Source organism: Schistocerca cancellata, chromosome 4 (genome assembly GCF_023864275.1).
Source record: "Schistocerca cancellata isolate TAMUIC-IGC-003103 chromosome 4, iqSchCanc2.1, whole genome shotgun sequence".
Classification (NCBI taxonomy): Eukaryota; Metazoa; Arthropoda; class Insecta; order Orthoptera; family Acrididae; genus Schistocerca; species Schistocerca cancellata.
This window is the reverse complement of record NC_064629.1, coordinates 219,987,757-220,009,308: the sequence shown is the minus strand read 5'-3', so window position 1 is coordinate 220,009,308 and position 21,552 is coordinate 219,987,757.

Genomic DNA, 21,552 nt, shown 5'->3' with positions numbered 1-21,552 from the left:
TTTTAATGATTGCCACCCCAACTCGCTTATCATATCCGTGACGCCCTCTACCCTACTTCGTGATAATAGAAAACGAACTGCCCTTCTTTGGACTTTTTCGGTGCCCTCCGCACAGCAGTACTCTAGCAGAGGACGGACAAGCGCTGTATAGTCTGTCTCTTTAATAGACCTGTTGCATCTTCTAAGCGTTCGCCAATAAATCGCAGCCTTTTGTTGTGCTTCCCTACAACACTATATCATCGTTCCAATTTCATTTGTTCGTGACTGTAATTCCTAGGTATTTAGTTGAATTGACAGCCTTTGGATTTGTGTGATTTATCGTGTACCGAAATTCAACGGATTTGTGTGGATGACCCCACATTTAGAGATAATTGCCAGTCATCGCACTATACAGGTATCTTGTCAATGTCATTTTACAATTGGTTTTGATCTTCTGATGACCTTAATAGACGGTAAATGACCGTAGCATCTTTAAATAATGTAAAATGGTTGCTCAGATTGTCCCGTAAGTCGTTCATATGTATTAGGAATAGCAGGGACCTGTAAGAATTTATCGTGTCCTAACACAGTGTAGAGGGAAGGCAGGGGTTATAGGTCAGGCTCCAATTTCCGAGCGAGGACGAACTTCCTCCGAAAGAAGGTTGGTTGCACGGGTCAGAGCCAAACACTGTCGCAAGGCACCTATGAGAGTCGTGGATTTTGAGACTCGATAGGATTTTCGTAGCAGAAGAGTCAAGGATGTTTAGGGGGCTGATTTCCACTATTTATTTGCAATCGGACTAATTACTACACAGAAGGGTAATTCGAAAAATTAGAATAAAACAAAGGGTTCACAACAGAAATCAGGATCTGAGCCAGTAGGGCGAGAGCTAACAGAAATAGCAATCACCAGCTGCACAGCAAAATACGATATTTGAGAGGAGCACTCCTAGCCTAGTGAGAAGAACAAACTTGTCGGAGCTTACCAGCTGCCGGCGATGAACGAAAAATAGATGGCGCCTGAGCAGGTTGACAGAGAACTCTCCGTGAATGCAGAAACATTGGTTTTTAAGGGAACGTGGCGGCGTGCTATTTCTCCCCCCACAGTCGGCGCACCAATCTACAGGCACTTTAAAGGCTTCGGACAAAGTTACGAGTGGCTGTGCTCCTCCAAGGCACCTCTGGCCAAACACATTCAGATTCCTCCCCTTCTCCTATTCTGTAGGTAGGAATGTTTTTTAGCGTCACATTAACGGTCTCGAAGTCTGGTAGCAACAACAATGAGCCGAAAGCTAAACGTTACTGCCCTTTCTGGTACAGCTAGTAACAACAGTGTTTTACGTCAGTTGGCCCCATCCAGAAGCCTCTCGTAAGTAAGGAACGCTGTTGTAGTAGCAATCTAATCTGTGTAAACCCATTGACTCTCAGTTTCTCAGGCTTCCTGCCTCTGCTAAGATGTGCCTTTTTGTGACCATCTTCTATCGTGACGCCTTAGAACAGCGTCTAGGATGTGGGTGAAGTTACCAGCTAATTCTCTGAAGTAAAGCTTCTCCCTGCGACAGCTGCCAAGAACGTCTGCATTTCGCAGGCCTCTAGCGTTACTGTTGCCCTCCGGTAACCTTAACGCTACTACTTTTGCGTGCTCTCTGCGTTATGTCTCTGACTTGCTATCTTTCAGTGCCCTTGCTGGCTTCCAACAGCCTGAATGTTAACAATTTACAGTCATTACATCGTCAATACATGACAACTTCCTTGGATTGCGCCAGATATCACTTCAGTTTTACTCGACGAGTTTCCGTCGATTACTATGAACTGTGACCTTTCTGACAGAAAATCACGAACGAAGAGGCACAAATTAGACGATAGTTCATAAGCACGCAATCTGATTTTAAATCCCTTGTGAGGAACGATGTCAAAAACCTGGAAATATATAATTATGGAATCAATTTGCTATCGCCTCACGATAGCATTCATTACTTCGTGCGAATAAAGATCTGACTGAGTTTCAAAAGAACGAGATCTTCTGAATCCGTGCTGACTGTGTGTCAATAGACCGGTTTCTTCGACATAATTCATAATATTCGAACAAAGTTTGTGTGGCAAAATTCTACAACGACGTCCGCGATATGGATCTGTAATACATCGGGTTATTCCTGATTCCTTTCTCGAGTATTGGTGTGACCTGTGCTACGGACCTTTCGTCGAGCGAGAGGTTGTATATGATTGCTAAGTATGCAGCTATTGTGTCGCCATACTGTGAAAGAGACCTAACTGGAATACAATCTGGAATGTAAGAATTGCCTTTATTAAGTGATTCAACCTCCTTCGATACACCCAGCATATCTACTGCTAAGTTACTCATGTTGGAAGCTATTCTTGATTCTAATTCTGGTATACAACTGGTAGGAGACTATCGGCAGGTGGACTAAGGAATTATAGTCCCATGCGTAGGTTGCTGTTAATACCACAATAACAAATGGCTCAGTTTGGGGGGGGGGGGGGGGGGTGCCGTGACCAAAAGTGTGGAGTGCTGACTAATGGGGTTGCATTTTGTTCAGCAATAAAACGCTTTTTATGCTACACCGGATGAACGCAGTCGACGTATACGGCGGCGCCCACGCGGGAGAGATTAAATTCTTCTGATGTTTTGGAGAGGTGAAATGCTACTCGCGTTGTCACGGTGAGGTGAGCTATCCGGTACGATTCCAGGTTACGGCTGGTAATGACTGAGGGAATTCCAATCGCACAACAGTACGTCACGGACGTCATGCCTTCCCATGTGTTACTTCTCATGCGACACTACCGTGGTGCTTTCTTTGAGCATTGCAAGGCTCGTCCATACATGGCTGAGGTATTCCCGTGGCCAGTAAGATACCGAAACCTGTCCCCAATATATCGCGTGTGGGACCAGCTCGGATCTAAATCTATTCCCAGTGCCAGTATCAGACATATCAAAGACCAGCTACCACATCTGTGGGCAGTGGCAGTGGATGCTACAACGGCTTTCTGAAAATTTTCAGTGGAGAAGTGGTGCACGTCATACTGATAAGGGGGCTTATTATCCAAATTTCTTTGTAAATTTGACTCGATTTTGTAATCATTGAAAAAATATTACATATCCCCTCAACTTGCGAGTTTTCATTAAGTTTCCTCCTCTCCTTCCGGGTGCTGCATTTTATTTTGTCAGGCAGTGTATATTATTACTAGTTTACTGAATCTACCTCACCTCTCCTACGTGCTTGGTAGCACTAGAAATAAACCAGCTGTTTGCAGAATCAACAGATGAAAACCTTAACAGACCGTTGGTTTAATTTCTAGTATTATTAATGTAGCACTGCTTATCGACCTTGAAGATGATATCCCGATCTCAGAAGCTCCCCTGTTATATACGGTGTTGTTTTTTACATCCAGTTATGTGTGAAACCAAGGTATCGAAAGCCGTTTACCACTTACCCTCCGATAGCTTTCGGTATCAACCGCGCAGACGTGAGCCCTATTCCCTCGATCTCCACCAGCTTCACAGATTTGACTCGAAAAAATTGTCGCGTTCGACGTACATATCTTGCCCATCTAAATCTTGTCGCTTTCATTTTATTGCCAGTGTTAGGATTCTTTTTGATGTTTCCTTCTTCTCTAAACAGCAGTATCTTGCACTGGATCCACCATATTCCTTAATATTTCGTGGTACTTACGGTCTCGGTTCCCTTTAACACCACAATATCTGTTATTACCTTACCTTCTTTTTAGTTTTTCTAAAGATTGTGTGTGAGGTAATAACACACTAATAACCTTTCTCGTCTCAAGTTTTAAGCTGGTCCGACTGTCGAGCCAAGTGTCCACGTATCTAAAGTCATTTAAGGTAGAAAATCGTAAGGTCCAACGTTAGTGTGACGCTCTACATTGTTCCTCTGGAGAGCATTATCACTTTTGTCCTCTCAGCACTGAATTTTCCGTCTATATTGGTTCAATTGTTCACTATGTCCCTCACTGCATTAACCTAACCAATATGAGACTCAATCTGGATACTGGAGAGAACATCATATTTTTAATTATGAATTCAACGTTTTAGTTGGCACTATTCCATTTCTGTTGATTCTTCGGATGACTTCCTCAAGTTTGTCAAAAAGCACTACTGAGAGAGAAATAGCTTGCCGCAATCTTGTGCGTAAGTTGAAATTACGGACTGTCCCTGCGTGTCATTTATCCCTTTACAATCGTATATGCTGTCGTTAAGTGCAGTGACTCCTTGGTATCCCATCCTCGCTTAGGTTATTATGAACGTTCAGCCTATAAATACTGTTGTACGCCTGGTAGAAAAAAGATAAACACTGTCGAACTGTGTTTCTTAAACTACCAGTGATTTTCTCCAACCTGTCCGAAATTATGTATGGTAATCTCCAATTAAACCTTAAACAAATAGTTGCAATTTTTCTAGCAGAGAAGGTCAAAGACTTTTATTAGGTACACTCAGCTGCCATGATAACCTCGCCTTGTTGTTACCGCCTCTATACTTGACTAGTTGTGGGTAGTGGTGAAGCGTCTCAGTTAGATTCGTTTCATACTATTTAACATGTATTTCGTGTTGTCACGTTCAATTATTTGTAATTTAGTTCTGTACTTCGTGTTTGTCCCTATTCAGTGGTACACAATTGCATTAAAGTATCAATTTTTGCAGTAAACTCCTAATACTGATGTACATTACCTACATTTTTTGCTCCCAGTTTTCCTTTCTCTCTTTATCATCTGTATGAATGATTGAGTGAGTGTGCACGTTGAGTTTGTCTAATATACGGTAGCAGTTCAGCATCTGGCTGTCTGCTGTGGTGTACACGTTTGATTAGGTAGTTCATTTTCAAGTTCGGTAATCAAAGTCTTATATCTTTCAGAGTGTGGTCACGAGTATATTTTCTGTATTTAGTAAGTTTTTCCGATCTTTGCTTTGTGTAACCAGAACACGTGGTGTACAAAGTTCGTTACTCCAGTACAGATTTAAAATTCAGCTGCCTGACCTTTCTTTTAATTGGAATGTATGTGCGAACTTTTCTTGTGTGTATGTGTTTTATTTCTTCTACTTTCCTTTCCATTTCATTTCTAAGATTGTGTAACTTTGTCCATGTCGCGTGGTGGTAATTTCACCGTGTACAACTTCCATCTTGGATATGTTTTATTCTTAATTCCGTATGATATTTTGTTGCTGTTTGTGTCTACACGATTTGCATTTGTGTTGCTGAAGTTTTCACGAGTTTTAATAATTTTGCTTTCTTCATGAATTTTCACGGCATTTGAGGGTGTTTTACGCCAACGTACCTTAGTTTGATGTACAAGGTAGTGCAGACAAATTTCTTTATCGGAATGTGTTCCATAGTATTCTTAATCACAATAATTCAATCATAGACATAGGTATGAACGTCTGAGCCTCTGACTTACTGTGATGGGCAAAATTCTTTGTATCTCCATTTTTGTGTGTGAATCGTATATGTTTGTGAGATCATTTCCCACGCGTTCCGAAGATTTCCTTTTCATTTATCATCGCAATGTACCACAGCACTCAATAAAATAATAGTATAAGTGAAGTATGTAGATCGTAGTTTACTATTATTTTGTTAATTTTTAATATGATGTTTTATTTTATTAAACTATGTTAAACTGTGATGACTGTTTCTGAGACAGACCCGACCCCTTTTGTAAGATATTTTTAATACACACCACCTTGCGTTCCTGAAGCTCAAAAAACAGGCCTTATTTTTGTAGACTTTTATCTCATCATCTTATACTTTCTGTTGAGGCTTAAGCTCCTACTTACTCTGAATTATTTGATTTAACGTTTGTGCTTCAATTATTCCCATATGCTCATTCGAGATATTCAATTGGATCTTTTTAATAATATTAACACATTTGTTATGCTTATCACTTCAGTGATTGATTCAGTTCTTGTATTAAATTTTCCCAATTTTAATTAAATTGGTTGGAAACCCAGAAAAATTTTGTGGCACACGAAACTTGCAGTAGACTGCCGAGTTCCACAATGCCTAATGTCGCCCAGTTTCTGTTTGCAAATCAATTTCCGTATATCCATTCACCCACTAATAATCGTTTAGTGGATAGGGATAATTGAGATAATTACCATTTTCACAAAGTTTCCTTTTGTGTAGACAGTGTCTTAATACGGTTATACACTTATTTCGGCAGTCTTTGCAGTCCTACTATACACATCAATAGGCTATTCTATCTTCCCGTAGGGTCTGTACGTATTTTAGCTTCGTAACATTAACTTTCCAGTCAGTTTCTACGCCCCAATAGGCAATACTTATTTTTGCTCCTCTGTAGTCATCAATTTCTCACACAATCTGCCTGTATGCAAGCATTTGTCTATCTGAAGTGTTTATTAAGGACAGTATATTCTTGCTCAGAAACTCATTAGTAATGTTCGATAAAAAATGTGTCTTATAATTACGTCATTCTCTCTCTTTACCGTCTTGTACGTAACCATCGAAAATGTCTTCTTTTCACTGAGTAAAATGCTAATTCTATTTCTTTTCCATTGTGGAATATTTTTCTCTTGCTCTTACAAAGACTATATTGCATACAAACGTCCGTCGTTTTCCTTTTACTTTCCACATCCTCCTCACAAGTCTCAGCCTACCATTTCGTCTTGAGTGTAGTCTGTCAACAAATGCGTCTTGTGTTCTCCTATCACAGCTGCCCTTATCTCTTCTCTTTTTTGTTACTGTTTTTTTCTTTGTACCCATCATCACGGTTTTCGGTAAGAAATTCAAACTAATTTTTAACAAAGAAAATGTTCTTATATTTGTAGATTAATTAGGCTAACTACGTCAAATAGTTTTACGGGTATGAAGTTTTTGAGTCTCCTGTATAATATCTCCAGTTGCATCCTACCAATTGTTAGGGAATAGGTTGTGTCAAGATCTGCTTCTCTGAACTTTTTACCATCAGTGATGTTATTCTAGTTCATAAAATCTACAAGCGTATCGCCTACTTGGTTGGTTGAGGAGAAATACGGTTACCTCCATTTCCCTCACAGAGATAGCTCACAGAGAACTTCACATGAACTAATTAAAAGATTCAGTGCTGCTGTTAAACTGTTCATCGGCGTCGCGGGTTGAGAACAACGGCAGCGAGTGGCGTGACGCGCACCAAATAATTCCCGCCCTCGGGGAGGTCTTGCCATGCGGCTGACGAGATGAATAATTAGGAGAGGCCAAAGGGCGAGTTGTGGAACGCGGGTCTCTGTCTGTATAATGCAGCATGTGTTCGGGAAACGAAACCGCCACATCACATCCGCACTTATCCTTTATGCATCTTTTTGCAATCTGACATCCGCTGCTACTGGACAGACATCTCCTCTCGAGTAGTGCATGCCTATATTCTCAGTCTACATGTCCCCAAATCATCAATGATTACTTACTGAGAAAATGCTTTACATCTGATATGAGTGTGATTTATACAAATTATTTAGTGTATTTACCAACACCATAAAGGTGCAGCCGATTCATAACTGGATGTACTGTACTTCGAAATTGTGCAGGTCACTCCAAAGAAATGCTGGAAGTGATGTTCCTGGATTCGCATGGATGAGGGAGAAATGCAATATTCTCCGGCCATTAAGATGCTGGTTTTCCGTAGGTTTCTCGAATCGTTTAATGATACTTCGATGTTTCGTTTGGAAATAATATGACCATTTCACACCTCTATACGATCCAATTCAAGGTTTTGCTCCATCTATGATTGTCTCTCTGTCGGCGGAACATTAATACCTAAACGTCTTTCCGCCCATGGGCGTCATTTCTGCGGTAATATCTGGGTTCCATATCGGATGATGAGAAATGTAATTCTACGGATATTTTTAAAAAAGTGTAATTATTACGGGAAAAAACAGCGGCAAATATATTCGTACCATAATTTAGCACTAGTGTCTATGTCTTTGCCGACACACCTGCAGTACGTACTGAAACCAGAATCGTGCACCAGCACATTATGAAGCACTTTAAGGTGTGAATCTATTGATAAGAGAATAAGGTTATTTTAAAGCCTGGACCCGTAAGTCATCTCAGTTTCCTGCAAAAATCTTCTAGGTGTACAGACAGCTTCAGATCTGAATTAATTCTGAGCTTTCGAAAATAATCTACTTCTTCAGAAGGTGACTGTCTGCCGGGAGAAAAACCAACTTCCTTTATAATAGTGTTCAAGCTCCTCATTGGCCGGGTGTAGTCTCTTAGTATTCTAACTTCTGTTGACAGAGTAACGTCACCCGGAGGGCGGGATTCCCAAGCGCTAATGCGTGAAATCAGCAGTGAGGTGGTAGGCCCGTCCTCTATTGGGCCACGAATAAGGGGCTAAAGAGAAAAGGTGACCATCCGCAGCATCCTTAAGCCCTTAAGAACTGCGTTTTTTTTTTGTTTATTTCTTACAAGACGCTCCATCTCTAGGTACCAATGAGTTTGTAACCTCCGTCTCTCTTAAAGCTGTTGGTGCACATATGCATATCTGCCACTTCTTTTATTACAGGGTGCCAGTGAGTCGGCTGTATATAAGTCGCCTCCTCACGTTTATTTATCTGTACGAGCAGGCTAATCTCAGGAACTGCTGTAGGGATTTTGATCCGGTTTCACAGACTGATGCACGGAGAAGATTTCTTAATATACCTTATAAATATTTTTTGAACTATAAATATTTTCTGAATTATGACGAATTAAAGTTAAGTTGTGAAAACGATGCCACTACCACCTCGCGAACAACTGCTATAACTCGACAGGCCAGCAGTAGCTCGAAGGAGCAGAAAGGGTGACAAAATCGCGCACGTGGTTTGATGGTCTAGTGGTCGGTAATTCCGCCTCGTGAGCTGAGCGTTAAGGTCGCATGTCTTCTGATTCGCCGCAGCATCACTGGCGCCAGAATAGCCTTCCCTCCGTGTTGTTTGTGTTTTCGTGCGTGTCACATTGTCGTTTAATCCGTAGTATCAGCAGTTGTGTATGTCTGCAGGTAGCGAAGAAGTCCAAGTGTCTTCCGAGAAAAGGTAGAGTAAACTTTAGTTTTGACAAATCCATGTATTCCGTGCAGCCCAAATCTTTGTAGATTGCTGTCTGGCTCGTCGATACCATTCATGTAACGTCTGATCAGTTTTATGAAGCCTATTTTGATTGTGATAACTGTTTTTTTTCTTTAAGTTTTTGGATGCCCTTCAGGGAGATAGGTTGCGTTTGCGTCATAGTTCTCAAGTTCCCTTTAAGTATCGTGATGGTTCCGTAGGTATGGTACTTCTTGCTAACGCGGAACTGGATTACATAAATGTCCCATTGTTCAATCTGCTGCCTGGGGTTGACAGTTTACGTAACGAGGTTTTGCTCCCATATGGTGACGTGAAGGGTATAGCACGCGTACGCTAGTCCACTCAACTCCGATTGCTATGTTTTAGCGGTATCCTTTCAGTGGAGATCGTCGTCAAACGTAACAGTCCGTCCCATTTACAGCTCTGTGGTAGGCTCCAGAATGTTCCAAGGGAACTGCCTTGTTTTTCATGTAGGGCATTCCCATTGAAGTGGTTGAAATTTTTGATAAGGGTAGAGGTATAATATCTGCTTTTCTTCACCTTTCTGCACCATCCGGTTCCGGGAGTATTTTTGGCCATTCCCAATTTTATCCTGAAGAGGTGGTTTAGTTGTCATGGGAAAGTCCGCAGAGTATATTGATAGCTGCTGATTTTAACTGAGTGTTGTACCCTGTAGACCAGTCTCCCAATTTTAATTTTTGTCGGAATGCCAAAATTTAGTTCGTTCCATGAAATAACAATATGTTTGGGCCTGTAAACATCCAACTCTTGTCAAATTTACCTATGTTACTGCTACTTCTAGCAGTAGGTTTGACATGTCTTGCGGGACTGCTACGGTCGCAGGTTCGAATCCTGCCTCGGGCATGGGTGTGTGTGATGTCCTTAGGTTAGTTAGGTTTAAGTAGTTCTAAGTTCTAGGGGACTTATGACCTAGGATGTTGAGTCCCATAGTGCTCAGAGCCATTTGAACCATTTGACAGGTCTTATTTATCTGACTGCATGCGAGATAGGATTTTGGCCAGCTTCACGGACCACTGCGCAGTGACTGTTACTTTAAATCACGTGCAACAGTCGCTAAAATTGTTTCTATCACTTTGGATGCTGAATGTGGTGCGTTTGGAGGATCCTTTACTATTTGAGGTGGTCTCCATTCAACTGCACAATATGTCTCCATTTTGAATGGCAAAGCCGAGGGTACGACAAATGTTAATACGGTTGTGTGCTGGCGTGGAAATTTCGAACGACGAAGGAATTTTACTACTCTCTCTTACCGTAACGTTCCCCTACAAATTGCATACTTGAAGCGCTTCAAGAGCAGTTTCTACAGTTGACCTTCCTTTTGTGAATGGATCTAACTGACAGATTTCAGTTACTAAAATTAACATAAAACCGCGATTAATATTTATACACTAACAGGATCTCAGGGAATCCGCAGATATGTTATAATTTGTTTTCCTCAATATTTATTACAAAATCAGAAATAATTTGGGAGATACAGTTTTGACACACTTATTGTGAATAGGTCGTTTAGACCCAGTTAGAAATTGTCATTTGAATTCTGAAAAGATTTTTATTTGAAAGAAATGCGGTTATTGTTGTATGGTTTACAATGGTTCAGGGGCATTACACATTGTTGTAAGAATAGGTACGTCTATAACAACTACTTCATTAGTCTGATTTGGTGTGTCAAAATGCCTAGACTTTTCTAAGTGATGACAAGTCAGAAAGGCTTTCGAATGAGTCAGATGATGAAATGGTAGAAGATCCTGTCAATGATATTTATTTTCAAGATTTTCTTGATGCTTCAAGTTGTGGTGATGATGGCGTATCGGATGGACGTGGGGAGATGATGTGACTGAAAGAGATGAAATCGGAGTATCGAGGTTTAAAGACACTAATGTAGTTGATGATGTAAATACGCCTCTTAATGGTACTGATTGGTCGACAAATACTCCTGCAGAGTCAAGAGCAAGGCAAGCATAATAATTATATTATATGTAACTGTGTTTTATGGGTTTACTATTATTATTATTATTATTATTATTATTATTGCTATGTGTCATAGCCTAGCGGCTAATGCGCTGGGCTGTCACCGTTGTGGTCCCGGGTTCGAAACTCTGTTCAGCCATACGTGATTGTTTTGATGCGGAACGCGGCGCTGGGACAGGGTTTCTCAGAGTTATCCCTTTACCTCCTCATTGTGCCGATTGTCTAGAAAGATGAAAACTTCTATCATCCGTTACTCCTTTGAGCGTGCACGCAGTATCTCTTTCCCATTCACGTACTGTCATGTTTAGGTTTTATTGTATTTTTTTGTAATTTATTTTATTGCACTGTATTAATTTTAGTTTAGTTCATTTTTCTTTATTTTACTTTTATTTTAGGGCTGCAAACGTTCTCCCTTCTGCTCCAGGACCGCTACGGTTTGCTCTCCAACGGATTGACGAAACGAAAGTACTGTAATTTCCACTATTAATAACTGAAGGGATGTGTATGGTGATTTTGAATGAAACCAACAGAGAAATGGCACCGGTATTGGAAGTCAAAGATGCTACTTTCACTCCCGTAAACAGTGAGGAACTGAAGGCTTATTTGGGACTTCTTATAATAACTGACGTCTGCGGATTTGCTGTAAAATGAATGGTCAGCCAGTTTTTCGTGCAACTATGTCACTTCAGCGTTTCCATACAGTCAGCAGATTTCTCAGATATGACAACAAAGATGGTCGACCAGCTAGGCGACGTCATGATAAACTGGTTGCTGTTACGACCCTGCTTGAAATGCTTCTGGAACAGTTTTTTTTAAAATGTTCGTTCCTTACGAAGATGTTACAGTAGATGAGCAATTGCTTAGTTTCAGAGGAAGGTGTCTCTTCCGGCAGTATATACCTTCAAAACCTAGGGGGAAATATGGAATAAAAGTACGGTTATTATCTGACGTAAAAACAGCACATGTTTAGGCAGCTGAAGTGTGGGTATAGGAAATCCGAAAAATGGCCCAGGAGAAAGAAATCAAGGCAGAAATGTTGTTTTGAAGCTTGTTGAAAGTACTAAGAAAACTGGGTGAAAAATTACTACCGACAATTTCCTTACGGAGTAAACCCTGACCAAAGAACTTCTCAGAAAAACCTAACATTAACAGGAAATGTCAGAAAGAACAAATCTGAGATTCCGAAAGAAATGCAGCCATACAATAGCAGACCAGTACTTTCACCCATCTTTCGGTTCCAGAAGGACGTAACGTTGGTTCGTATGTGCCTAAAATAAATAAATTAATAAAAATGAAAATAGGACGGTTGTATTCCTCTCTATAAGACAGCACCACTGTAGCATAAGAAGCCTGAAGTAATACAGCATCACAACAAAACGAAAGGAGGAGTTAATACAGCAGATAAACTCGCCAGCACTTACTCCGGCAAAAGGTGAACCAGATGATGGCCTGTTTGTTCTATAACTGTTCTATTGCTGCACTAAATGCCTATGTATTGTATTTACACATCAGTCTAGAGTACAATCAGAATAAATTGTACAGAAGACAGATATTTCTAAGAGAACTTGAATATGAACTAACAAAACCAATGCGAGAGGAAAGAATGACCAAAAATCTTTCTAACAAGGTCAAAGTTAAATTCCAGAATATTGCAAGAACGAGTTCATTACCAAATTAACTTTGAGGCGCCGGTGCAAAGAATGTGGACCCAAGAAATACCGAAAGAGAAACAAAAAGTGTAATAGACGTCAATCATTCCTCTGCCACAAGCATGCAAACATTTACGGCGTGTACTGAATAAGATAATACGATAAACATAGGAGCTGAGTTCAATATTCTTCCTTAGAGTCAAATTTTGTAACTTAATTTAAATTTTAGAATAATTATTGCCTGTAATAAATGTTGAAATTGAAACACTAACCTCTGTTTTTCTGCAAATAACTAATTTGAAGTAGAGTGCAATAATAATTTGTTTTTCAATTAAAATTTAGTAAATAACTTTTTATTTTGTAATATTTATGTTCAATAAATATTGATATGCTCCAATGTCTGATTTTCTACATAAAAGAACATCTACAAAACATATGTTGAAGTACCACCTAAGAATAAAATACATTTTTTTAAATAGTGGGTCTAACTCACCCATTTACAATGTGTGTGTTTCTGTTTGAAATACAATAGGAAGGTTAAAGCAGCATCAAATGGAAGCGTTAAGGATGCGATCCAAACCACGTTCCTTGAACTGACCTCTCTGTAGCATCTGATTCAACATCAGACTCGTCGACGTGCATGTACTACAGCTCTCAAGACAGAGAATGGTAATACTGTGACGACACAGAAGGACATGCCCTCTACCAGTTCTGTAGTGGGCTGTAAGAGGTACCCGTTCTTGTCTATATGTCATCCGATTTGCTTGTTCGGACTCTGGATCGTAGACTTACACCTTCATATTATGCTGCGTTTTTGAATGTTTTTCAGTGTGACGATGTTCATGATCTTATTGTCAGATCGCCTTCTCGTGTATATCCTGGGTTGGATGGTCTGCCAAAAGAGTATTATGTGCTTTTTTTGAAGTTTGTTGAGTACTACTTTTACGTTGCTTTCGAACGAAGTGTTGAGAGAGGGAATTGGTGCCTGACCCTTTTACGGTTACTAAAATTATGTTAATTGGTTCAAATGGCTCTAAGCACTATGGGACCTAACATCTGAGGTCATCAGTCCCCTAGACTTAGAACTACTTAAACCTAACTAACCTAAGGACATCACACACATTCATGTCAAAGGCAAGATTCGAACCTGCGGCCGTAGCAGCAGCGCGTTTCCGGACTGAAGCGCCTAGAACCGCTCGGCCACAACGTCCGGCTTGTGTTAATTCCTAAAAGTTCTAGGCGCTACAGTCTGGAACCGAGCGACCGCTACGGTCGCAGGTTCGAATCCTGCCTCGGCATGGATGTGTGTGATGTCCTTAGGTTAGTTAGGTTTAATTACGAGGTGCATTCAAGTTCTAAGGCATCCGATTTCTTTTCTCCGGACTGGAAAGAGATAGAAACATGCGCATTGTTTTAAAATGAGGCCGCGTTCATTGTCAATACGTCCCAGAGATGGCAGCACCGTATGGCAGATGGAATTTTACCGCCAGTGGCGAGAATGAGAACTGTTTTAAATACTTAAAATGGCGACGTTTTCTTTACTTGAACAGCGTGCAATCATTCGTTTTCTGAATTTGCGTGGTGCGAAACCAATTGAAATTCATCGACAGTTGAAGGAGACATGTGGTGATGGAGTTATGGGTCTGTCGAAAGTGCGTTCGTTGGTGCGACAGTTTAATGAAGGCAGAACATCATGTGACAACAAACCGAAACAACCTCAGGCTCGCACAAGCCGGTCTGACGACATGATCGAGAAACTGGAGAGAATTATTTTGGGGGATCGCCGAATGACTGTTGAACAGATCACCTCCAGAGTTGGCATTTCTGTGGCTTCTGTGCACACAATCCTGCATGACGACCTGAAAATGCGAAAAGTGTCATCCAGGTGGGTGCCACGAATGCTGACGGACGACCACATGGCTGCCCGTGTGGCATGTTGCCAAGCAATGTTGACGCGCAACGACAGCATGAAAGGGACTTTCTTTTCGTCGGTTGTGACAATGGATGAGACGTGAATGCCATTTTTCAATCCAGAAACAAAGCGCCAGTCAGCTCAATGGAAGCACACAGATTCACCGCCACCAAAAAAATTTCGGGTAACCGCCAGTGCTGAAAAAATGATGGTGACCATGTTCTGGGTCAGCGAGGGCGTAATCCTTACCCATTGCGTTCCAAAGGGCACTACGGTAACAGGTGCATCCTACGAAAATGTTTTGAAGAACAAATTCCTTCCTGCACTGCAACAAAAACGTCCAGGAAGGGCTGCGCGTGTGCTGTTTCACCAAGACAACACACCCGCACATCGAGCTAACGTTACGCAACAGTTTCTTCGTGATAACAACTTTGAAGTGATTCCTCATGCTCCCTACTCACCTGACCTGGCTCCTAGTGACTTTTGGCTTTTTCCAACAATGAAAGACACTCTCCGTGGCCGCACATTCACCAGCCGTGCTGCTATTGCCTCAGCGATTTTCCAGTGGTCAAAACAGACTCCTAAAGAAGCCTTCCCCCGCTGCCATGGAATCATGGCGTCAGCGTTGTGAAAAATGTGTACGTCTGCAAAGCGATTACGTCGAGAAGTAACGCCAGTTTCATCGATTTCGGGTGAGTAGTTAGTTAGAAAAAAATCGGAGGCCTTAGAACTTGAACGCACCTCGTAGTTCTGAGGTCTAGGCGACTGATGACCTCAGAAGTTAAGTCGCATAGTGCTCAGAGCCATTTGAACTTAAAAGTTCTGGTCAGGAAGCATCTGATTAATTTCGTGCGATTACCTGATTAAATTCTGATTTTAAGACTGTGGGGAGGGCCATTAATAGACGGCTGTCAGCATTGTTGGAATAAACGGTTGCTGATCATCGAAGTTCTATTCCTGGTCGCACTACTGCCACTGCGAAAGCTGAATGTCGTGGTGTCGTATCGGTGCCATCTGTTACTTATGTTTTGTCTGCTCTGGCTTTTTTGGATTTTGACAAGGCGTTCGACCGTGTCAACCATGGCTTCCTGTTGCAGGTACTAGAAGCCGTTGGGTTCACTTGTACGTCCGAAGGGTCTTGTCTAACTTGATTCGGTGACGCCTTTTGTTAACATCCACAGTTATTTTCCTCTGCGAGGTACCCTTTCAGTGTCGTCGTTCTTTATATCACTTGAGCACTTTCTTCGAAGGATCGCCGCGCATTTACTTGAACGGACTCTCTTGGACGAGACGATCTCGGTGCGCGCATACACAAACGACGTAATGGTGTTACTCCGTTTTCTTACTGAGATTCTTTTGCTCAAGGCTACAGGAAATGTCTTTTGAATTGTATCTTCATCACCTGTATTACAATGACTTTTCAGCTGGTGCATAAAGAAAAAGCTGAATTGTGGTTAACTTGTCGCTTCCAGCACTTCTACTGCATCATAGAATGATCTTCTACAGTACTGTTGTAACTACAAAGTTTTTTACAGATGCCTGTCTCCAGAAGCATTTCCATGATTTTATCGCACCATATACCCACAGACTGTAGCATTCTAAACCAGCAATTCCACCTAGTCTCCATTTCTTGCTTCAGGCCTGTCTTCATCGAATTCACGTCACCACATTCCATCGCAAAACAGTGTCTTTGGCAGCATAAGCCGTGGCACAAACTACTGCTATCTTATTTATCAAAAAACCTTCATTTAAAATGTCTTACAGGACTGTGTTGAATACATGTGTAGCGCACGTATAATGCTGAAACTATTGCAATGCCTTGCATGTATTAGCGCCTCGGTTAGTGACAGATGGAATCTCAGCAAAATGCTGAGGATTTACTCATACAGGTTAAGTAATGTTTCTTCAATGTAGTTCTTTATAAATTCCTCAGATTTTTCTTCTCAGAAATGTGAGATTTCACCAATATCATGTTTCGCAATGCCTAATATTAATAAAAAAAATGCACTGTACTAGATTGGTAACGTGTTTTCCAATATTTAACGGTCCATACATCCGCTGTACACCCACATGTATTCACGTCTACGGCCTGGATAATTCTGGGCATCAAATTCAGCTGTATTTCATGCGCTTGTCCTTCAGTGTTTCGTGTTACTGTCGTAGGGTGAGGCAAAATGTCGGATACGTCTGCATGTCACAACTCTGAACCGACTTTTACAAGCTCTTTACATAAAGCGTGAAATCCTACACCTAAACTTAATGTAAGTGCACTAAGACCTCTGGGACACACTTCTATGCATTTTTCCGCTACCGTAGCTTTCAGTAAAATTGGTAATGCTTAAGAACTTACACACGGTCATGTTCTGCTAATATGTACCACCATATGTGTGGTTGGTGATATGTAGGACAGGAGAGCAGAGCACTTCATCAGTCACTAACGAAAATTTCTTCGGAACTTTGGTACTACCATCACGTTCCGCACTCAGGATACATTTTGTCAAATCTAGTTTCGCTTTTGCACTCTCATTCATCTCATCTCACGTTCACGCACCATGATCCTACAGTGGGCGACTGAGTAGCACACGGTTAACTAGCAGACGGTAGGGCATTTCGAGCGTGGGCTGCTCGAACAAGCGTCAAGCAAGTCGAATACAGTTCCTCGACGCGTCCAAAGCGGCTGAACTGACACCTGCCGGACGTACACTGAACTACAGGCACCGAGCAATTCGTGAGAGCTTATACGTCGGATGCAGAATTCCGACTTCGATGTCTTTCCGGTTTCTAGCTGTTTTCACGCTCGATTCTACTTTCTGTCTCCACTGTGCACAATATCACCATCCTACATATTTTGAAAGACACCATCAACTCAGAGAATTGATACAATTTCTCTAGGAATATGGTGATAAATTGCTTGCAGACGTATTTTAACTTCAGATTTTATTTGCATTGTACATCGTTTAACAAATATTGAAAATCTTATGTCTGTTACCTTCATTTGTATTACTTTTTCCATAACACCAAAGATTCATTCCCATGCATTATAGTTATTACTGCCACTGTTTCATCAATTTTTACTCGCACTTCTCGTGGAATGAAATTTGTTAAGGTCTATCTTACTACTGAGCTCGTATTCACGAGTACTATTCTTGCTGCAGCAACTGAGATAAGAAATAGTAGATTTTTATATCTATTGTCACCCTGGTTCAAGTGGTTTATATATGTCTTCCGTTCATCGTCTCTCCAACCAAATGTAACTTACAAAAAGGTGCCCAGTTTCACAAGTACTTCTTCTGATATCCGTGATGTCCGTGCCTCTATCATCGAAGGATGGTGTAATCATGAATACACTAGTGTGCAAAAATTTCGTGGGTGCATTACGTATTCCCATTTCTCGTCATATGAGGGTATGTTGAACACTGTACACTCACCTGTCAACGGTATTGTCACACTATGCTGCATCCCCATGTGAGTCTTTTCTGGGGTGCATTTGGCTCTGACTTCATGTTTATGGATGAAAATGTGTGACTTCATCGAATAGCGCAGGTTCAAAATGGTTTAAATGGCTCTGAGCAATATGGGACTTAGCATCTGAGGTCATCAGTCCCCTAGAACTTAGAACTACTTAAACCTAACTAACCTAAGAACATCACACACATCCATGCCCGAGGCAGGATTCGAAGCTGCGACCGTAGCGGTCACTCGGTTCCAGACTGTAGCGCCTAGAACCGCTCGGCCACAGCGGCCGGCGATAGCGCAGGTGGAGGCGCTCTTGGAACGAGAGGATATTCGGCGAATGCAATGACACGCCGTTGTCTCGATTTAAATCCCATCGAGCATGTATGGGATGTATTGGAAAGACGTAATGTAGCACGTTCACATGCACCAACGCCCATGCAGCAGTTGTCAACCATGCTTGTGGAGAAATGGAGCGCCCTAGCACAAGATCTCCTTACCAGTCTCGTGGTAGCACGTTGCAGAGCATGAATTGCCTCCCGTGGTGATCACACACACTATTAAGAACCACTTAATGTTTTTTTTAATGTCTAGGGGACCATAATAAATCACGATGACTTGATTATGTTTATTGTGTTTGAATAAAAGTGTCATTTCCGTTTGTGTCTTTGCGTTTTTTTCCAGATACCTTCTTTATCGTACTGTAGCGGTTCTTTCTATGTGTGGTCCAGTTTTCATCGAGGTACGTTATTTGACAGTGGCACATAATGCGAAACTTACTTTCGTCCTTTATTGTTTTACACCATCGTGTTAAAATGCAGTTCGGCGCTAGGTCCCATTTCTTATTAATGAGGACTGGATTCAATGACAATTTCTCAGATCGCGCCCAATGTATTTCTCTCATTATCTATTATCATTCATAGATTCTTCTTTCTCAAAGATTAACAAGGTATTTCATAATCGAAGGAAGCTTACCTATCCTGAAATATTGATATCTTATTAAAACGGACTTAATAGTGTCGAATGTTTGGAGAATAGTAACTTCGTATTCCTACTGACACTTATTCACCTCTCTGCCTCTCCCCACATAAATATTATTGTTATGCATATATAAGTACCTTCTAGGACATACACTTCCACATAAATCCCGGTATGTTAATACTGAGACAGCTATATACGGTGACCAAGGTGACGTTTTATACACTAACCAAACTGAAAAAAAGCTTTTCATATATATATATATATATATATATATATATATATATATATATATATATATATATAACACATAAAAGTGTAAATATAATCATAATGTGGGATACCTTGGCGTTTTCTGTATATTTGAGATTATTTGTTTCATATTTGTAAATCTGAAGTTAGCAACTTGCGACTGAAATCGGTAATCAATTGCGTTACATCGTTAGTGTGACTGCAATAAACAATCAGTTATAAATATCACTTACTTCAGATTGACTGGCTAAGAATATTCCTTCTATGGATGAGCAACCCAGCCTGTGACCTCAGTAATTATCTCTGAGAAAATATTAAATACCTGTCTGCATTGATCTATCAGATTAGCTTAACTTTTGTAGCTTACTACCGAAAATGTTGGATCGTCTCCTGAACGCAGTCGAACAAAGAGAGATACATATAGTAGTCTTTCACTTATCTAGCTCTTTTTTCCTGTAGTCAGTTCATATTATACTAAATAACGCTAAACTTGCTTCTGTTAAGTGTTTGAGACATATTTGGGTTGTAATCATTTTCTGTCATATGTGCTCAGTTTATTCATTCTATCTCGGTATGGTAGTCTTTCTTGGTGTGTTAATAGTTCCTAGAAGTGTTTTACCCACTTCTTTATATAAATGACTTATGATCTTTCATGCATATAACATGACATTATATTTCGCATTTCTGAAAGATAATGGCCGGCGGGTTGGCCGAGCGGTTCTAGGCGCTACAGTCTGGAACCGCGCGACGGCTACGGTCGCAGGTTCGAATCCTGCCTCGGGCATGGATGTGTGTGATGTCCTTAGGTTAGTTAGGTTTAAGTAGTAGTAAGTTCTAGGGGACTGATGACCACAGATGTTAAGTCCCATAGTGCCCAGAGCCATTTGAACCATTTTTGTAAAGTATTATGATAATCAGTTGTCGTATGATGTGTCCATATTGTACTCCATTCGTAAAGAAGGTTACAAAGAGGTATATCTTACTTTAGCGACAGACGAAAGTGGGAATCCCAAGCAGCGTAAGGCAAGATACTTCCTCTCATTTACATCTCACGAAATAACGAGAGGAAAGCAAAGAAAGCTGATGTCGTACAGGGTTCATTGACAGTTATTCTTCCCATACAATATGGATTTCTGTACATCGTTTGACCACGGAAATGAGCATGCTGTATATCGATGAAACCAGATACTTGGTTTCCACTTATCTCGAAGTGATCCAAATATATAAATATAGATACCCTTAAATTTTGTAGAGAGCAGAATTTTAAACTTGTCCCACTGAAGCAGAAATTCAAGTAAACTTCATAGTAATATACGAGGGTTGCCCAGAAAGTAATGCACCGAATTTTTTTTTTCTCAGCCGAAAATAATGCTATGAATGTGAAACGTTACACATGTATTATTTGAAGTGTCCTCAGTGAGAACGCCAAGTTTCCATTGCTTTCGACAGATAGCGTAGCTGCACCACAGTTTCAAAATGGCGTCTGTACATGATGTACGTTGCAAGGAACGTGCCGTCATTGAATTACTCACTGCAGAGAAACAAAAAAATGGTTCAAATGGCTCTGAGCACTATGGGACTTAACATCTGTGGTCATCAGTCCCCTACAACTTAGAACTACTTAAACCTAACTAACCTAAGGACACCACACACATCCATGCCCGAGGCATGATTCGAACCTGCGACCGTAGCAGTCGCGCGGTTCCGGACTGAGCGTCTAGAACCGTTAGACCACCGCGGCCGGCGCAGAGAAACAAACTGTGGGAAATACTCACAAACGTTTGTGCAAAGTCAATGGGGCATCTGCTGTCGACAGAAGTACGGTTAGTGGCTGGGCACGGAGGGTGAGGTCATTAGAAGACGATTCGGCAGAGCTCCACAATTTGCAGCGGTAGAGGAGACCACCCACGGCTGTCACACCTGACACCCCTGACTTAGCCTCCTCGGACTTCCACTTATTTGCGCCATTAAAGGATGCCATTCGTGGAAGGCATTTTGAGAACGACGAGGAATTGATCCATACACTGAAGCACTGGCTCCACCACCAGGACAAGGGGTGGTACCGACAGGACGTACACGCCCTTGTTTCGTGGTAGAGGAAGGCAATTAAACGGGATGGAGATTATTGGAAAAATAAGGTGTGTAGATAAAACACTATCCTTTCGTGTGTGTTATTCTCATTATTTTCAATAAAGAACTGTTGAAGGAAAAAAATGTGGTGCATTACTTTCTGGGCAACCCTCGTATACACCTCCAGCTGTTAATTTTGAGTT